The 21526-nt window shown below is 38.4% G+C and overlaps 1 protein-coding gene and 1 pseudogene across 2 annotated transcripts in view; one reads left to right on the forward strand and one right to left on the reverse strand.

Moving 5' to 3' along the window:
• Epb41l4a (erythrocyte membrane protein band 4.1 like 4A) overlaps positions 1-21526 on the reverse strand; it is a 231495-nt gene that overhangs the window by 192097 nt on the left and 17872 nt on the right. The window lies entirely within an intron of this gene.
• Positions 5207-5693, forward strand: LOC101957343 (transcription elongation factor A protein-like 8; annotated as a pseudogene).

Consider the following 21526-nt stretch of genomic DNA (forward strand, 5'->3'; position numbering starts at 1 on the left):
GAATGTTTACATGGTTTCTATAGTGCTGAAATTGAATTCATTTTCATCAAGTTTGAGATCACTCCCAAAAAATCAGATTAATATGTGAAGAAGGGAAAACATTCATCTTTTTTCACTCACTATGTAGTAAAAGAGCAACTCTTGTACATACTTGTCAGTTCTGCCAGAGTGTGAGCCTGCAGGGTAGGAAGCACCCATCTTCGGTGAGAACTTTTCACTATGAGAATTATTAGTGCTGAACGAGCACTCAACTCCGAAATAAATGGCATTCTTCAAATGTCAGAAGCATCCCCAACAGAATAACTCAGGTCCCCAACTAGACTATTAAGCTGATGTTACAAATAGTAGCCAGGAAGAAAGGAGTTCATCTCTGCTGACAGTGATTGGGAACGGAAACAAAAAGGCTGAGAATGTCCTCATTATCCAACAGCTTCCTGGTTTAACCTTCTAAGAATGGACAGAAGCATTTCCTAAGTTCAGAACTCAGAGCCATGGGACTCTCATCACCCAGAGCAGCACTGTACTAAGAAATATCTTTGTTCAGGGGGAACAAATACTTTTCCAGTTAAAGATGATGAAAAGGGGTAAAATCTTCTAAATAAAAATGATTCATACTATAAAACATAAGGTTGGTCCAGTTGCCTCAGTTACATAACAATAAATTATAAACATTGCTCAACTTTATTTTGCCTCCTAGGTCTTCAGAGCTCGTCTTCAAATAGCTCCAAAATCTCCCCCAAGTAGGAGAACTCCATAAACACCTCCGGCACTTTTCCCCACAAAAGTGAGCTTTCTCTAGCATCCTACCTGGCTTTTTCTTTAAAAATGCATGCAAGTTTCATGTTCTGCTCTGTAAAAGATCTGTTTTGATTTTTGCCTTGGGTGGGAGATAAGGTAACTTCAAACATTATTATCAGACAAAACTGCCACATCAGGATGATGGGCCAAACATATCTTGTGGCCTTTCACATCTCATCACCACCACTAAGAATGAATTAAAAAATCTCTGAGTTTGAGACCAGGCTTTTTTAAAATGTAAGAAACCATAGTGTGACGTTTAACATTCAAGTTCTCTTTATTAGTAGCTCTCAATTCCAGCTGCACGTGACAATCATCTGGAAACCTTTTTAAAAATACCAGTGCCTAACCTCCACCAAACCAACCAAATCAGTCTCAGGATATAGGAAGAGACCACTGTGTTCTGATATTATTGTTTTTAACTCCATTGGATAATTTTAAAGGACAGAAAGGGTTGAGAATCACTTCTCAGAGGATTTTTTTTTTCTTTTTGGCAGGTGGTGGGGGGTACTGGGGATTGAACACAGAGGCACTTAACCACAAGCCCTTTTTTAATTTTTTGAAACAGGGTCTTGCTAAGTTGTTCAAGGTCTCACTAATTTGCTGAGTCTGGCTTTGAACTTGTGATCCTGTTCAGAGGATCTTTAAGCAAAATTAAAGCCCCAGAAGGATGTGGGAACAGCAAAGTCAACCCTTGAAAATACTCACCTTGCTCCTTCTTCTACATTCAATTCTCTAGGAGATAACAGATAGCAAAATAAGACAAAACACACACTCTTTCTCTACTAGTGTTATAAAAAACTCCTAAAACAGAAGGTTTGAATGGAATTTAAAGTTCCAAAAATAATACAAAAATGTCTAGGTTTCAATGAAAGTGTCACTCATCATACCAAGAACCAGAAAGAGCTCAAACTGAATGAGAAATGGCAACCAACAGGTTCCAACACCAAGATGACAGATGTTAGAATTACCTGACAAAGATTTTCACGTAGCCATGGTCAAAAATAATAATAATAATAATAATTCTTCAATGAGCAATTAAAAGCATGCTAAACGATCTGGGGAAAATGCCATCATGTTGCTCAGACCCTTGAAGTAGATTCACTGCTGGGCAAGGATTGTTCATGGGAACATACAGATGTTTGTTTTGATGGAGGAACCCGTTGGACCTTAGTTCAGCCATATACTGGCCTACAGAAATCTGGTGCCTGTTCACCATAATTTGTCTTTGGCTTGATGGATCTAGAATGACTTTTCAAATGAGATTATCGAATGAGTCAAAGACAAGAATCCCTCAAGGGGAGCTACATCCCCAGGGACTGAATGACTGAAAGCATCTGTCTCTCCAAAGGGTTGGGTTAGGAAAATGAGGCTCCATGACTATCCTCAGTGGTTTATTTCACTTGACACCAGAAGCATAAATCATCAGAGGAAAACCGATAAACTCAACTACATCAAAAGTATAATTTCTGTTCCACTAAATACTCTGGAAAGTAGATGAAAAGAAAAGCTCCAGACAGAAAATGTTTACAAACTATATATTCAAACAAAGGACGCATCTAGAGTATGTAAAGAACTTGCAAAACTCAACAGTAGAAAAATAATCCATTTGGAACATCAGCAAAAAAATAAGGAAACACTTCATCAAAGAGGCTACACAGACAACAAATGAGCACATAAAAACATGCTGCACACAATCAGCCATTAAGGAATTGCATGTGAAAACTACAATGAGCTATCTCTACACACCTAACAGGGTGGCTAAAATTTTCAAAAGGTGATAATACCAAGCTCTGGTTGGGATGTAAAGAACTCATACACTGTTGGTAGGGTTGTAAAATGATAAAACCACTTTGGAAAACAAATTGGCAATTTCTTTAAATAGTTAACATACAGTTGCCATATATATGATCCAATAACTGCATTCTTTGGCATTTAAACAAGAGAAATAAAATTTTACTTTTATGCATAAAACCTATACATGAATGTTTACAGCAGCTTTATCTGTGAAGTCAAAAACTGTAAACAATATAGACATCCTTCAGCAGGTGAATGATTAAACAGACTTTGGCACAACAACACTGTAGAATTAAAAAAGTAAGAAAAAACTATTGACACATTCAAAAACCTGGATGAATCTCCTGAGAATTATGTTAATGAAGAAAAACCAACCAACCCAAAAGGCATAATTTCATTGATACAACATCCATGAAATGATTAAATCACAAAAATAGAAAGCAAAATAATGGTTTACAGAATTTAAGAAGAGGCAAAAGATGCAGAGGAAAGGATGTGGCTGTAGAAGAGCAATATAAGGAATTTTTGAGGAAATGTTCTATCACTTGACTATCAGTATCAATATCCTGGTTGTGACACTATTAAAATTTTGCAAGAAGTTTCCCCTGAGGGAGCATGGGTAAGACAAGAGATCTCTATTTCTTAAAACTACATATGAATTACCTCAAAATAAAAAGTATACTTAAAAATAAAAGGTTACTAAATCACTGAATTCTGACTGCAACATACAGCAAATAACAAGTACTTGGAAGTGACCTTTATGTGTGTTCCAAATATTTTCTTTATGGTCATTTTTAGCTCTAGCATTTCATTCATGATTCATAAGATTCAGCAATTTAATTTTATTCCATAAAGAAGGGGGCCCTTTAGCCTTGCTGAGACCAGTTATTTCCATGGTGACACTCAACATATTATTAACATAAACGAACAGCACACCACACCTAGAATGAACTACTTTCTCCATGGCTACTCTGTTTTCTTGCACCTCTTCAGGGAACAATGATGATAAAGATGCTCAAATATCCCTCTGCCCAGTATCACTATTTTTCCAGAGGTAGATCCATTTGAGGAAGTGGGGGAGAGAGAAGATAAAGAATGTACAGAGGCTACTCCTGGTCTCTCCTCTCAGATCCTGGATGCCTCTGAAGTGAACCCTGAAACATTGAATCTATGCCCAGTGGTTTGAGACCATTTTTTTGTACATGTTCTCTAGCAATGAGCTTCCTTCTTCAATGATGCTCAGCTGAACACAGTAATGTAATTGCTCCAATGTAACAGGAAACCTGGGAGGGAGGTGGGGGGAGGGGCCCAGGGGCAGGAAAGATGGTGGAATGAGATGGACATCATTACCCTAGTATATGCACATATGGTGTGATGCTATTTCCTGTACAACCAGAGATATGAAAAGTTGTGCTGCAATTGTGTACAATGAATCAAAATGCACTCTGCTGTCATATATACCTAATTAAAATATATTAATTAATTTTTTTAAAAAAGGTCTGGAAGAGCAGCTTTCATCATGGAAGACACTGGTTTAAGTGTTTTAGTAGGTTTAAGTCTAATTTTAACCAGCACAAATTTGACATCAGGGGCTGAATTTGGAAGTCATTCCACTGTGGTGTGTTTTCCATTCGTCTATACCATTTCTCCCATGGATTAGGTAGTCTGTAGGTGGGTAGAGATATGAAGGAGTATACAGGTGTGAGAAGGTATACACAGGAGTGCACATATACAAACACCTTCACACAGCTGACAAAGCACAGTGGGCAAGCACCAGATCAGAACTCCCTACTACTCTTTGTAGATACTCATTATCTATGGGACACGTACATGTTGGGTAATTGGGGCAGGAGGACTAAACCAGCCCACTGACATTCAGTATCAAAAGAAAAGCAAAGAATAGATGAATCTCCCTTCAAACATTTAGCATTTTATCTTAAAATAATTAGAACTTTACTAAATGCTTCCTTAGTTTCCTCATATCTACTAAACATCTAAAATTCCTTTATCACAAAATAAGATCCTATATGCCACCAATAAAACTACAGCATAACATTCAGTACTTTTGAGAAAAGGACGACAGTCTAAACTCATCCTTCATAAAGTCCAGTTTGGGTTAAAAACAGAAACACAAAGGCCAAGGCTAAAGAAATGCAACAGAAGAGGATACAGGTTACTAGGAGAAAAGGCGGGTCTGGGACAACACTCTGAGCAGCCTGGGAGTTTGGTGCTAATGGAGCAAAGAAAAGAGAAATATGAAATGCTCACGTGCCTAATTAATCCTGCTTTCTGAGGGAAAAAGAAATCTCACTAATGGCAAACTGCATGGAAAGATGCTCAGCTCTTACGTGAAATCCCAGTCATTCTGAAAAGCTGTGGTCAGCAGTACTATACTCAAGAGAGACCATGATCTCAGACTCAGCAAAAGGCTAAGACCAGAGTTAGATTAGTTAGAAGTGACTGACAGAGAGTTGACATGTACAGAAGTCTTTACAGTCCAGGCCCTGTTTCTCCAAAGCAGCTCGATTCTGCTGGAGAAGGAGAAAAGTACCCAGGATCCTTTCAGGATTCTTTGTCTTTGGGGCACGACAGAAATCGAGGTGAGGGAAGAGGAAAGAAAATCTCCTGGATTCCTGCAGGATTAATTTATTCCAAAAGGAAATAATAAAAAAAAAATCGACATGCCAAAGTCATGTGAAGAAAATGAAGGAAAACAGAACATGCCAAAGGCAGAAGAAGACCATCCTTCAGAAGATGTACCACAGGAACCAGAAAGAAATCCTCAACCTTCCCAAGAAGGTGTAAGCCAGGAAGCAGAAGGAAATCTTGGAGGAGGGCCTGCCCAACCTGGCCAAGGATTTAAAGAGGACACACCTGAAGGCATTTGGACCCTCAAGAAATGATTAGAGGAGTAGATGAGCTGGAAAGGCTTAGGGAAGATATCAAAAGAGCAAGAAATAAGTTCATGATAATGCATTGGAAGCAAAGAATTCATGCAGCTGCCCTTATCCTGTGTGTTTCAGGCCTTGAATTCCTTTTTATCTGATATTAAAATCGAGCCCCTGCTTTCTTTATGTTAGCATTTTCTGATGTATCTTTAACTTTCATTTTACTTTTAATTACATGGCAGTATTGTTTTAGGTAGTTTGTTATCAGCATTTTATTGGATTTTGGATTTTAACCTACTTTCCAGGTTTATTTTTCAATTGGAAAGTTTCACACATATGCATGGAAATATGTTCATTCTATATGTACAGTAAAAACATAACAGGTTACAAAGCAGCATATTTAGTATCAGCTCACATATGTAGGATACAATTCCAAATTGTGTGTGTGTATACATACATACATATCTCAGACTTAACTGTGCTTATTTCTGTGTGGTGTAAAGTTTTGGTTTTGTTTTGCTTTTTGCTTATGTGTATTTTTTAATGAATACCTTTCACACACACAAAGAAGTGAAGATTTTTTTAATAAGTAATAGTTGATCAAAACTAGTTTGCAACTAGCTTGTAAGGGCAATGGGGGCACCTAAACTCTTGAAGAAATAACTATAAAAAAAAAAGAAATGTAAACCCCAAGTTACCTCTGGATTTCTTTGCCAGAGAAATAAAACTTATGATCATTACAAAAAAAAAGAAGAGGAGGAGGAGGAGGAGAAGGAGGCTGAAAACAATTAAGGATGAGTAAGAAAAGTATCTAAGGGCATAGTTTGATAGCACACACCTATAATCTCAGTGATTTGGGAGGCTGAGGCAGGAGGATTGAGAATTTGAAACTAGCCTCAGCAAATTAGCAAGAACCTAAGCAACTTAGCAAGACCCTGTCTCAAAATAAAAAAATAAAAAGGACTGGGGATGTAGCTCAGTGGTCAAGCACCGTGGGTTCAATCCCCAGAACCAAAAAGAAAAGCATCAATGGTATATATTTACCTATAGTTAAAGATGCTGCTCCCTCTACCCCTGCTTGTTCAATAAGATTTTATTAAAATGGTTTCATAAAACAAGATGTTGTTATAACTATTCATGGTAGTCTATAAAATAATTTAAAATAATCACTGAGAAATAAGGCAGATGCTTGCATTTTCTCATCCATAATAATAACTCTTGAAAATTATTTGGCCAATGGAAGAATTTATGTAGAAATATTTGAATCTATGTAGAAATAGATTATTAAGGGAGTTTTTTTTAAGTACTGAGAGAATAATATCAAAGAAAGGAAAAGCAAAAGAGTAGTTTCAGATAGTCTTGAACATGTACTCTGTGAAAGTGTCAAAGAGCAGTCCATCTCTACTTACAAAATCTACCACAAGGCACAGGAAAAAAAAAACCCTGAAATATCTCCAATTAATTTTATGATGCTGGCATAAACTTGGTTCCCACAACAGTCAGAAAAACCACTATACCCACACACACCTCAACCAAATGGAAAAGAGAAGAAGCATGTATCTCATTCACCCAGAGGACCCAGATGCATTGAGATCATCCTCCAGACCATATTGAAATTCCTTATGTAAGAGGGACAGTATACATTATCAATCCTTCACAAATCTCTTACCCAGAATTCATGGAGCCAGATGTGGTTCAAGATTTGAGAACTTTTGGGCTGGGGTAGAGTGCTCACCTCACACGCGGAGGGCACTGGGTTCCATCCTCAACACCACATAAAAATAAAATAAAGATATTGTGTTCATCTACAACAACAAAAAAAATTTTTTTAAAGAAAGATTTGAGAACTTTTGAGCCAGGCACAGAGCACACACCTGTAATTCCAGGAACTCAGGAGGCTGAGGAAGGAGAAAGTTCAAGGCTAGCCTCAGCAACTTAGCAAGGCCCTAAGCAACTTAACAAGAACCAATCTCAAAAAATTAAAAAAAAAAAACTGGAGGATGTAACTCAGTGGCAAAGTGTCCCTGAGTTCAATCTGCAGTATTAAAAAAAAAAAAAAGTGATTTGAGAACTTTTAACTTCAAAAAGGTACCTTCTGGGCATTTCCAAGATATTTCACATATCCTCAGAGAGTCTGAGGTAGCTATGACATTTCTGCTGCAAAATCTCATGATTATTTACACTAAATACAATCAATAAAGACTATGAATTGCCTCACATCAGAGATAGGTCTTTCCCTCAAATATACCCACTTCAGGTCAAGTTTTAGAATCAAAAGTTTTGGGGGAAAAAAGTCTAAGTTCTCAAAACAGCGAGGATTTCAGGATTGTAGATAAAGCATTATTGATTTATTATGGAATTTTTGTAAGTAATGGTAATTACTGATAGTTCACTGACTGCTTGCTGTGAGAAATGATGTTTAGCTAACATTATCGCTACTCTTCCTACTCCTCTGAAAGGTTTTATAAATGAGGTTCAGAAAGGTTGTGGTTTACCCAAAGTCACTGAAAACACCAGAATTTGAACCAAGATCTGTTCATATTCCATCCCACTATGCTATTATACCAGTCAGGTTCTAGCAAACCTAAGCGGAGAAGCCACTTTCTGGAAGCATACTGACAACTTCCAGAATGAACTGAAAAAACAGGTTTGCAAAACAAGCAAAGGCCAAAGAAGGTCAAGTTACAGAAGCAGTGACCAAGGTTGAGTACTGAAGTTAGGATGCTGCCTTGGCACTGCAAAGGCAGCACATGCCTCAGTACTGCTGCCGAACTCAGTACTGCTATAACCAAACTCAGCCTGAAAACTTTCCAAACACTAATATTCAAAGGCCTGGGAAGTTAAGCCTCAGTTACTCACCCATGTACTTCCATTTTGTGAAAAAGGCATCCTCCAAAGTGAAGGAATGTCAGCAGACTGGGCAATCTCCCTTAAAAGGAGAGTGACAAAAAGCTACTACAGCCATTCTAAATAATATGCTTACAAATTACATCCAATGGCATGCCCTGAAGTAGTATTTCTTCAGGAATAGAAGTATTTTTAAAAGATATTTAGAATATGTATTTTATATCAATTAGCCAAATCTTAAAAACTCAGTGTTTAGGGGCTGGGAATGTAGCTCAGTTGGTAGAGGGCTTGCCTCACATGCATAAGGCCCTGGGTTCAATCCCCAGCAACACACACACAAAAAAAGACTAACTAAAAAAAAAAAAAAGAAAGAAAGAAAGAAAGAAAAACAACTCAGTATTTAAAAAGACACTTGATATAATTTAACACCCATTCTAAATGTTTTTAAATTCTTGGTAAATTAAGAGGAGAAAGTTCTTTCTTTAACCTAACACTCTTCACCTGAATCTAGTCATATTAAAAGAGCAACACATAAGCCATTTCAATTAGTCAACACCATTTCTGCACATCATTCAAAAACTCTAATCAACCAATCAGGGAGACTGAGGCGGGAGGATTCTAAGTTCATGGTCAGCCTCAGCAGCTAAGCAAGGACCTAAGCAATTTAGCAAGATCCTATCTCAAAAAAATAGAAAGGATTTGGGCCAGGCACAGTGTGCAGGCCTATAATCCCAGCAGTTTAGGAGGTTGAGATAGGAGGATACTGAATTCAAAGCCAGCCTCAGCAACTGAAGAGGCACTTAGCAACTCAGTGAGACCCTGTCTCTAATTAACATACAAAATAGGGCCGGGGGGTGTGGCTCAGTGGTTGAGTGCCCCTGAGTTCAATCCCTGCTACCAAAAAAAGACTTGGAATATAGCTCAGTGGTAAAGTGTCACTGGATTGAATCATGAGTACCAAAAGAAAAAGAAAAAAACCTCTAACCTGTGGTAGTTAGAAGAGATACAACTACTAGAAAGTGGGAAAGACCCTATTATCATATTGTTGTAATCTATCCTTTGAGTAGCCCTTTGGTGAACTTGCATTTTAGATTGGAAAAAATTCTGACCCAGTGGAGTAATTCAAGTCAAGTTATTCAGATTGGAGTGTTAAATACTTATAAAGCAGAAGTATCTCTTCCAGGGTCTTTTGAGGGTGGTCAGAGACTTGTCTGGTGCCTAGGAACCCAGCCAAAAAAGACAGGAGAGGAGACTCTCACCTAGGGTGGAGAGTGAAGGAACAGGCCTGGTAACTGGGCAGCAGAAAGGAAAGTAGCTAAAAGATGTAATGTGTTGGGAGCAGACGTGTCTGACGTCCTAGTGTCAAATTTCCTTTCCTAGTACTGAGGATTGAACTCAGGGCCTTTTGCATGTTAGGCAAGTACTCTACCACTGAGCTACATCTCCTGCCCTTTTCATTTTTTATTTTGAGACAGGGTCTTGCCAAGTTGCCCAGGCTGGCCTCAAACTTGCCATCCTCCTTCCTCAGCCTCCCAGGTAGCTGGGATTAAAAGAGAACCATGTCCTGCTTTGACATATATTTTATTCATGTTATTCTCAAACCTGAAGAAATAAATAAATCTCATTATACCCAATCCACATTTGAATAGGAAAAACTATGCTTTGGGGTAAAGCCAAGTCCAGTGGAAACACGTCAAAGCAGTAATAAGAAGTCAGAAGTGACCCGGAAGAGCTGGAAAGAAAAGTCTCCGATAAGAGGTGATAAACACCAACCAAGATGAGTCAGTGCTGTCCACAGAGGATTCTTAGAAATAAGTATGTGAGAAGGTAAGTGACACTCCTCAGTCATACAGAATTTGTTTTCATTGTAATGACATTTAGATACGTAAGGAAGGGATGATTCCCAAACAAAGAACAACTTGAAAAACTTGAACTATTCAAGAAATCCCAAAGCATTCCAACTAAAACTAAGTGGAGTCAATAGTAAAGTTTGGTAAAATAAAAAAATACAAGATAAACAATTCTCTTCAACTTTCCTATAAACCAACAATTTTCTTTTCTTAAAAAAAATGGAATGCAATAAAAACTACATTCAAAATACAACCAAAAATATGACATTTAGGAATAGCCTTAAAAAGAAAGATGTAATATTTCAATGACAAAAAAACTAAAACTTAACCGAAAGACAGGAAAGCTTGAATAAATGGAAAGCAAAAGAACAAGTTGTTATATGCAAAGTCTGAATTTTTAGTTTTTCCGAAATGAAATATAGGCATAGCACCATAAGACTGAAATCTCAGTGGGAATTTTTTAATGACAAAAAAAAATTATTTAAAGGCAAAATTTAAAGGAAAAACAGCTGGGCACAATGGTACACACCTGTAAACCCAGAGATCGAGGAGGATCACAAGTTCAAGAGCAGCCTGAACAACTTAGCAAGACCCTGTCTCAAAATAAGATTTACTTTAAAAGGGCTGAAATGGAGCTCAGTGGTAGAACACTAGCCTAGCAAGCACAAAGCCCTGGGTTCAATCCCCTGCATAAATAAATAAATAAACAGATGAAGGAAGAGTCATGGATTTTGCCTTGGTTTGGAGACATTTCAGCATGGGCAGTAAACAAGTGTTCCCCTAGGCCCCAATATTTGCTGAGAATGGTGATATTAAAAACTGAGAATTTCATTCAATTGCTGGGCTGCTCAGTTCTGATCACAGCTAAGCAGTGCCAGCTCAAGAGGCCCATGACATGTTGAGAAAGAGACTGAAGTAGCACAGAGGATCCCTGGATATGATCTCAGCTCTACCTTTTTATAAAGCAGGTAAAGTGCCTGCCTGAAGAGGCAGCCTCCCACCTGAGCCTGCCAGGTGCTTCCTCCACAGCCTATAGTTCTGGCTAGTGGGACCAAGGGAAAGGAGGTGTGATGAAGAAGGGGTGCTTCCAGGAAAAAATGCTCCCCTCTGACAGAAACATACTGTACCAATCAGGCCACCTGGAAGAAAAACATGAGATGGGCAATCTGGAGAAAGTCTAATGAAGGTACAGGAAAATCTGGGCTTGGTACAGAAAACTAGTACAGAGTACAGAATCCCAGTTAGTACCACGCTCTTATCAACTCTAGAAACCACAAGAAAAAGGCTAAGAAACTCACAGAAAAGCCAAACTAGAGCTCTACATTGTTAATCCTCTGAACCACCAACTGCTGGACTAGTTAATTTATGAGAAAAAAATACATTGCATTACCAAAAGCAGAAAACATAATCAAGTGAAAAAGTCATCTTTTAGCCCACTGAAATTATATACTTACTGGAATTAAAAGAATTAAAAATAAAATCTTAAGTCAGAGAGGAGACATCCTTTTGTGTGTGTGGGGGGGGGGGGTCAGTGCTGGGATTCAAACCCAGGACTTCATACATGCTAGGCCAAAGTCTACCACTGAGCTTTACCCCAACCCCTAACCCATAAACATCTTAAGAGATTCCAATAGGCCAAAGAACACAAAATTCAAAAGGAGAAAACAAAAATCATCACATCCAATTTTATCCATGTATTTTTTAGGTGAAATTTTTTCTCTCTCAAATTTTCAAATATGTATCACTCAGAGATAATGAGTTTTGGCCTCACCAGCTCCTGGTGGGTGTTCAGATGAATAAAACGTTTCTGAAATAATGTGGGCAAAGTGTTCTGAATTCTTTGAAAATTGGACACTACTCCTTTCTCCTTCTAGCTTAACTGTTTCAGCAACAAAAGTGTAAGCTCATCTCGAGACAAGTAATTAATTTTTTAATATGGCTTAATTAGCCCTTTCAATTACACGTGTTTCTAGCTACTTTCATAAAGAACTCAACCCTGGTGTCTTATATTTTTCAAAGGCATGATGGATGAAAGGATGCTCTACATCCTCTCAGCCTGTTAGTCATTCCTTTAATAAGCACAGCTGTTTGCACTAAGACACAAGGAAGGCACCGTCACCCGCTGAGGGGCATCATACCTTAAAGCCTGAAAATGTACAAAGAAACAGCCTCTGAAGCATTCGCCTTGTAAACCCAGCCCATAAAATTACTCAAATCTTACATACATATCTTCACATCAAATTACTTCTGATTCTAAATAACTTCCAATGGAACATCAAACCTTCAGCAATTGATTTTATTAGCATAAAAATTAATATTGATTTTGATATTTTATTTTATGGAAGACAGAGACTTCTGATCGTATTTGTATGACCTAATATTGATTTAAAAAGGATTCTGGGGGAAAGGAATTCCCTGGGTAATTCAATATAGCAGAAGGCTGTATTCAGCTGTCAGGCTCTGGTCTGTCTCAGATGTAAAAGATCTCAATGAGCATTCACTTTAGGACATACTATCAAAATAGAGTTTTTAAATAAATTTCTTGTACCAACTTTTTAAAAAATTCTGCATGTAAGGATCATAAATACGGGATGATCTCAAAGCAGGTTATTGATTCCATAGCATCAAGGAAAACACTGCAGACATGATGCTGGGGACTGAGTAGAAGCTCAGTGGGGATGGAAAGCCATCACCTGCAAGGAAGCAAAAGCAATGATGATGATAGATTCTTTCCTTTCTGTTACCTCCTTCCCACACTGACCTCACCATTAAAAGTTCCTACCCATGGGTCCCTGCTTTAACAACAACAACAAAAATTCTACAAGAGAAAACTGCCACCTGGATACCCAGAGTGCCTGTGAGGGGCCTCAGCCTGGCATCTAATACAAAACCTAGAAACCCAGAGGGAAGGGTGCGCTTCCCTCCCACTGAGACTAATCAGCATAATCACAGCCCTGCAGGCACTGGGAGAAGCCAGAGCAGGAGAGGGAAGCCTGAAGGCTGCCTCCTCTCTATCAGTAAGTAAGCGCCCCACCCTAGAGGACTGTTAGGGACCTGCGCTGTTTTACTCTGAATCAAGGAGCCAACACCCGTTCTGGCCTCGACACTGGAATTTAGCCCGATAACTGTGCTCACAAAGTCTCTCGGCAGCCTTTGATGCTTGCTGATGATGCCTCCATCTCCAATTTGGCCAGATTCAGCTTCAACCAGGGATTAAGGCTGGTACGCACGTGTATAGTGCCTGGACCCGGTCCAACCCAGGTGCTCTCCACATCATACCACCAAGCACGCTGTCCCATTCCCAGGGCTCCAAACCCTTCCCATAACTTTTAGCATCTCCAAGGTTAAGAACTGCCTGGAAAAGATCAGTAATAGGTTTTTTTGTTTTTGTTTTTGTTTTTGCAAGGTGACTTTTTATTTTCTTCCTTTTTTTGGCTAGGTATTGGGGATCAAGCCCAGGCCCTCAGGCATGCTGGACAAATGCTCTACCGCTGAGCTACAAGCTACATCCCAGTCCCAGGTGACAATATTTCAAAGTAACTGCATTACATGATTTCCAAGTTTCCTTAGAGTTGTGAAATAATTTTTACATTTATCACAAGACTTCCAAAGTACAGTCTGGGAAACTCTATATTCTCAAATAAACATTATCTATAAATGACATTATATATGAAACAACTTCATATATTGTACATTTTATTAAAGCACTAAAGTACTATCAGCCACTAATCTCAGCAACTTCGGAGGCCGAGGCAGGCAAATCTCAAGTTTCCCAAGTATAAGGACAGACTCAGCAACTTAGCAAGACTCTGTCTCAAAATAAAAAATTAATTAATTAATTAATTAATTAAGACTGGGGAAGTAGCTCAGTGGTATAACACCCCTGGGTTCAAGCCCCAGTACTGAGAAAGGAAAGAAAGAACTGATAAATAAATAAAGCACTATCATACAATTATAGTAAAGAAAAAAACATCAGATTAGCCTTAGGAGAATTATTAATCTTCCACCTTCCCCATATAAAAAGGAAAGTAAAGGTTATCCACCTAATTTTTCACAACACCATTAACAATAATAAAGAAATAAAAAAGTAAAGCATTCCAATCTTATACCACTGCACAAGGACTGGCAAAGAAAATTTTTAAGATACGAAACCCCAAAAGTTTCTCTGTAAGGGCTGCAGCACAAAGACTCAGAAATGCAAATCGCTTCACCAGAAATTCACAGATCATTAAATTAATCAAAACCCAAGAGGGTAGCAAACAATTTACCCTTTTACAGTATCTGTTTACAGCCTGTGATTTTTCACAAAAATAAACCTCCTTCCTTCCCACCATTTAAAAGGGCAATGCAAAGTTGACACCAGCCAGAGTGAGCTTTTAAAGCACACACATATGGGTGAGTTGGAAGGGAGGAAGGACTTGTCTCTGGCTCTCAAGTCCCTCTGTACATCTGAGTCACTTGGGGGAAGTTTTTAATTTTATCCAAACTCAAGACACCACCCAAATCACTTAAATCAGATTTGTGGGTTGGTTGGAACAGATAAGCTGTGTATGAAAAACCCCAAGTCCATGGACTGCCTTGACATAAAACAGTGCTCTGCACCCCACCCACCTCAGCAGCAGACTACTCTCTCAAAGATCTGGCCACAGCTTCTTATCTTCCTGCTCAATTACCATGTGAGGGGCAGCTCAGGAGCTTCTGCTGCTCCATTCTCTGTGTCATTATGTGGTATGCACAACAGCTCTCTTCAGTCTTCAAAATAGCATCTTGGTTGGGTAACTGGTCTTGGGAGCCAGCTAGGCAGGGGACAGCCTCAGCACTGGCAAGGGAGTTTCCATGGCCATTACTCTCCCCTTTAACCCCCTGCTATGAGTTCCCAGATGTAAACACACACTTAAGAGTAAATTATTGGTTTGAGGACCTCTGAAGCAGTTGGCTCTTAAGTTAACTTAATGAGCTGTGAACTTATACTAAAGTAATTTCTTATCCCAGGAGAGGAACTGATGGGTACAAAAAAAAATAAGATAAAATGTCTGGAGCTTAGCAGTAAGTTCAGGGAACAAGAGTAGAAATACATGAATTACAATCATTTAAAAAACAAATATCTAACATTTTCAAATATGAGAAAATTATTTCATTCAGAATTTTCATTTCCCTATATTAGAAAATATTTGTATTGGTATTTTTAAAAATTTAAATATATAATGGCTTTATAATATACCAAGACTGTACTAATAAGAACTTGGTATAATATACATTCTCTCACTTGATTCTCACAACAATGCTAGAATTAGTAGCAGCAGTGACCTTACCTATTTACAAGGGAGGATCCTGAAGGAAGCACAGAGGCTAAGCAACCAGTTCAATTTCACCCAATAAAGGGATGGGGCCAAGGCACAAAACCAAGTCTATCTGATTCTAAACTTTCAATAACCGATTTCTAACAAATAAATTCAGCATATTTCTTTCTCTCTCTCTCTCTCTCTCTCTCTCTCTCTCTCTCTCTCTCACTGGTACCAGGGATTGAACTCAGGGACGGGATACTCGGCCACTGAGCCACATCCCCAGCCCTATTTTGTATTTTATTCAGAGACAGGGTCTCACTGAGTTGCTTAGTGACTCACTTTTGCTGAGGCTGGCTTTGAACTAGTGATCCTCTTATCTCAGCCTCCCAAGCCACTGCAATTACAGGTGCACAGGTGCACGCCACCACACCTGCCCAGCAAATTCTGTATCTCTCAATACTTAAACAATATGAAAGAATGCCACTGCAAGAAAACCATTTCACACTTTTAAACAAAGGCTTTGTCTACATTACTTCAATAAGCAGTTTCTTCCAGATGCATAATCAGTGTTTTAGAGTGTCATATTGAGTTTTTATTTTAGTTTTAAATAATACCAGACATCTACAGGACACTGCAGGATAACTATAGGATAACACTACAGTGTAGCACATTACTCCAAAACTTAATGACTTAAAACATTATCTCACACAGTATCTAAAAGTAGGGGATCCAGGAATAGCTAAATTAAGTCAAGTGGTTCTGGCTCCTTGTCCCTCCTGAGATTACAGTCAAGTATTACCCAGGGCTGCAGTCAAATGAAGGTGTGCCTGGGGCTGCAGGACTGAATTCCAAATGGCTCAATCACCTGTTGGCTCTTGGCAAGAGGCTTCAGCTCCTCACCTCAAAGGCCTAAGGAGAGAAGTCAGCTGTCTTTCCACAGAACAAGTGATGGACAGACATACAGAGAAGGATAGAAGAGAAAGCTACCGGGTCTTTCCCATATTCAAGGGCAGGTGGATTCATTTCCAACTTCTGAAAGGAGAAATTTCAGGGAAGTTACGAACATATTTTTAAATTATAATGACCAACATGTTGTAAGTATGATATGAGAATTTTCATATTTTAAGAATTCCCAAGGAATCAACTCTGAGATTTGCTTTGACAAGTAAAATACTTATTCTATAAACCACTCACAGACTTTATCTAAAACCAGGTAAACTAAAACAGAAGTATAAAAAATAAAATCAGAAACAATGATTTTTACCAAAAGTATTCACGTATTATAAATGTATATGTCTAAAAATTCATAGAGGACCTTCTGAACAAACTGTGCAGCCTTAGTGCTGTATTTAGTGCTGTTAAGGATACCAAGTGCATGTCGTGTGAGTGAAGGATGCCATAAGGCTATACATTTTAAGAAAAGAACCATTAGTATGATGAAGTAGTTTGAAACATTAAAAAAGAATTTACAGAAAAATCAAGTAGTCAACATGAAAATATGCAACCTCAAAAAAAAAAGAAAAATATGCAACCTCAACAGTAATTTTTTTTAAAAAACTTTGTATTTTCCTTAGCAAACTGACAAGGACATTTTATATACTAACGTTCTATGCTCATGAAAATTTGGGAATACAATAAAATTATAGCAGTTAGAGGGCATTCCAGTTCATCTTTAAAACAACCTTATGTGGAATGTATAGTCATCATTCTCCATTTTCCAGATGAAGAACTGAAGGAATAGGAATTAAATAAATCCTCAATCATTTGGCTAGTCAGTGGCAGATCCAGGATTTGGCTACAACTTTCCTACCTCAGTAATCTAACCATCAACCATTAATCTACAGTGCAGCCTATTTAGAAAACATTTGGCCCTATGAGTCCAGAGTCTTAAAAAGAACCTCTGTGCATTTAAGTACAGAAATTTCCTTTCTAGAGGACTCAGGATGAAGAAAATTACATGCTAAGCCAATCAGCTAAGGGATACATGTGGCATATTCATACAATGATGCATAAAATTAACTGGCCAAAGCAGAATATTTAGACAAGAATAACATACAACTTTCAAGATGGAAATTGGTCTTAACGATAACTTAGTCCAATGTATTCATTGTATAGTAATAATTATTTGAAGTAAAAGATTTATTTTTCAAGATAGGGAAACACAAAGAGAATTCTTTTATTTAAAAAATTCACATTCCCTTTCTTTTTTCTAAGTTTGTCCACTCTCTGTACTTAGTAGTTAATGAGAGAGAGAGAGAGCTACCAGTCCCTTATGTAATAAATAGTCCCCTAATAAGTGTTTCTTTAGAACTTGAGGTTTTCTTTCACGTAAGATTCTTCCAATAGGCCTATGTTTGCTAGAGATTCAAAAATCAGTTCAACTGGGCTGGGGATGTGGCTCAAGCGGTAGCGTGCTCGCCTGGCAGGCATGCAGCCTGGGTTCGATCCTCAGCATCACATACAAACAAAGATGTTGTGTCCACCAAAAACTGAAAAATAAATATTAAAAAAATTCTCTCTCTCTCTCTCTCTCTCAAAAAAAATCAGTTCAACTATCCTATGTAAATATTAACAAAAAAAGATTGCCAATTTAATTTCACAGGCTTTGAGTAATATATGGGCTTCAAAACATGGACTTCAAGGTAGCACACCCAAGTATCTTAGAGACTTTCTTTCACTCCCTGTCAGGTGTTTTCCAGAAGAAAGAAGCTAACAGAAGCCTATGCTTAAAAAAAAAAAAATGCATTACAGTAACACCTGATTAGAGCCAGTCAGAAAAATACAAGTGTAACCCATGTTAAAAAGAGGTATTCATTAAGTATGTGTTACAAGCCCAGGGTGCAGAAGGTCAAAGAAGACCTCAATAGAAGAGACATGAGCACATTCAAGGAGGTGAGGGTAAGCCATGCAGAACTCTGGGAGACGGAACAGCTAAAGCTCCACAGTAGAAATAAGTATATGTTTGAGAAAAAAAAAAACCTGATTCCCGACAACTTCACTAATCTTAAGCTTTAGAATTCAGAGTACTTATGTTATAATTAAAAATTTCATTGTCTCTTAAAAATTATCTTTTAAAATAAACCCAAAGTTTTTAATGCATAAAGCAGTTGTCGAAAACAGAAAATTCTGCTTTTAGGGCACATTTCTCTAAAAAAATGGACACACTTTAATGAGTACACCTAAATGAAACTGCTGTGGCTTTGATCTCAGATAGGTCACATTAAACAATCTCCAGCTGCACAGAGTTATAATTAGGCAAATAAGCCATCCTTGGGAATGAGTCTTAGCATGTAGGTGGAACTCCAGGGACAAACCAGTATTGAGGTGTGAAGAGAAAAGCAATAAACAGGAATTGAATTCCAAATCCATCATTCCCACACAAATCAAACTACCCAGTTCCTGTCGATCCTCCTCTCTGTACACCTACCCTCACAATGGTCACATATATCACCAGCTTTTTCATTTCTTCCCCTGACTACACCCCCCAGTTACAATGGAGTCTGTTTCTGTTTCTGTTTCAGGGCCTTTGCATAGGCTGTTTCCACTCCCTGGCACTTCTGCCTCCACGGCACTGTCACTCATCCCATGTACCATTTTGTGAGCAACACTTCACTCCAACAGATCCCTGGTGTACACTCTAATGTCACTGTCAACATTTCCTTCCTAGACCTGTGAGATCATCACTGAGGTCCCTCAGTGAGCTGCATACTCCACACCAGCATAGACTATGTTACTCTGCTTCTCGGCTGCATCCAGAGCCCCGCCCAGTACCTGGCAGCTTAAGGGTCTCAAAATATATTTGTTCAATGAATGATGGTCCGAGGCCTCCTGACTATCTTTTTTACTCTATCCCCTGCCAATGGGGAACCCCAGCTCTCATCATCCCACAGATTCCAGTCTCCCCAAGCTCTAGTCCAGTCTGCAGTCAATGACTGCCCACTTAATTTCCTAAATACTACCTGGGCTCTCCTCTACTATGACCTTTCCCACACCAGGTCACACACCCCTTCATGAACTTCCAGTCCTTCCCTTACCGAACACCAGGTGGAAGCAAGCTGATCTCCCCCTTTGCCTCTGGGTTCAGCCAGCCTCTTCACTGTCCCAGGAGTTCCACGGGGCAACTTCTCACCTTTTGTATATCTGAAGCCCACTTATCCTTAATAAATTCAAGACACACTCCTCCACAGGCTCCCAAGTCTCTTCCTCACTCAAGATCAATCATACTTCCAGTCCTAATCTACATGTAACTGTTTCTGGTAGGTGAAGGTATATGGTGAGGATTGAATCCAGGGGCACTTAACCACTGAACCACATCCCCAGTCCTTTTATTTTATAATTTGAAACAGGGTCTCCCTAGGTTGCTGAGGCTGGCTTCAAACTTGCCATCCTCCTACCTCAGCCTCTCGAGTTGTTGAACTTCAGAACCTGGTTAGTTCTTATAATTTCATGCATGTTCATTTTGCATCCCTCACAACATCCTGCTAATATCAAAAAGAGAAAGGTATTAACATTTACTAAACACTACTGAGTATGACATTGCAGGAGACAACAATTGCCTGGGCACCTTGCAAGTACTATTAAAACTTCTGTTGAATTGACTCCCTCACTCTTATTTTTTTTTAAGTTTTTTTAGCTGTAGTTGGACACAATACCTTTATTTTACTTATTTAACATGGTGCTGAGGATCGAACCCAGTGCCTTGCATGTGCTAGGCGAGCACTCTGCAGCTCTGCCACAACCCCAACCGACTCCCTCACTCTTTGTGCACAACTTTTAATTACATATGGCCTTACTCTATGAAGTAGCCCTAATAAAGAAAACTTAGTAAAAAAAAAAAATTTAAAAATCAGTGTCCTAAAACTTTTGTCACCTGCCCCTCACAGCATTACTCTCCAAGATACATAAAAAACTCAAAAAACTTAACACCAAAAAAAAAAAAAAACCAAATAACCCAATCAATCAATGGGCAAAGGAACAGACACTTCACAAAAGAAAAAATACAAGTTATCAACAAATATATGAAAAAAGTTCAACATCTCTAGCAATTAGAGAAATACAAATTAAAACTACACTGAGATTTCATCTCATTCCAGTCAGAATGGCAATTATCAAGAATACAACTATCAGTAAATGTTGGTGAGGATGTGGGGAAAAAGGTATACTCATACATTGATTGGGGGGACTGCAAATTGGTGCAACCCCTATGGAAAGCAGTATGGATATGACTCAGAAAACTTGGAATGGAACCATCATTTAACCCAGTCATCCCACACCTCGGTTTATACCCAAAGGACTTAAAATCAGCATACTGTAGTGACACAGCCACATCAATATTTATAGCAGCTCAATTCATAATCGCTAAGCTATGGAGCCAACCTAGGTGCTCTTCAATAGATAAATGGATTAATAAAATGTGATATATATATAGATAGATACATTCATACATACATATATATGTATGTGTGTGTATGTGTGTGTGTGTGTGTGTGTGTGTGTTTAACTGGATATTATCCATTAAAAGGAATGAAATTATGGCATTTGCCAGTAAATGGATGAAACTGGAGACTATCATGCTAACTGAAATAAGCCAATCCCCAAAAAACAAAGGTCAAATGTTCTCTCTGATATGTGGATGCTAATACACAATGAGAGGTTGTTTTAAAGTATTATTCCTGCAAGCAATGACACAACCAGAAACACTAGAATCATGTGATAACGAATAACATGGGGACTGTACAAGGTTTTACTCTTGCCCCAAAGTTTTAATTTATGGGGAGTATAAAGTCTCTTAGCTTCACAGCAAATTATATAAATAATCAATATTGTTGTCTCTTATTCCCCTCTGCCTACAATAGGAATCTAACCAAATCTAACACAAGCAGTACAGCTAAATGCCAGAGGATCTACTGTGGAGAAGATTAGTCAAAATGAGATCCCAAACTCTTGACAAAATACACAGAGGCTTCACAATAAGCCATTCAGGTAGCCTAAGCGTTTTTTGCTCACCATTTTTGGCTGAGCATGTTTAGAAAACTAGTAACTTGGCTTGTCTAAAAAGCCA

This window comes from Ictidomys tridecemlineatus, chromosome 1 (genome assembly GCF_052094955.1).
Source record: "Ictidomys tridecemlineatus isolate mIctTri1 chromosome 1, mIctTri1.hap1, whole genome shotgun sequence".
Taxonomy (NCBI): domain Eukaryota; kingdom Metazoa; phylum Chordata; class Mammalia; order Rodentia; family Sciuridae; genus Ictidomys; species Ictidomys tridecemlineatus.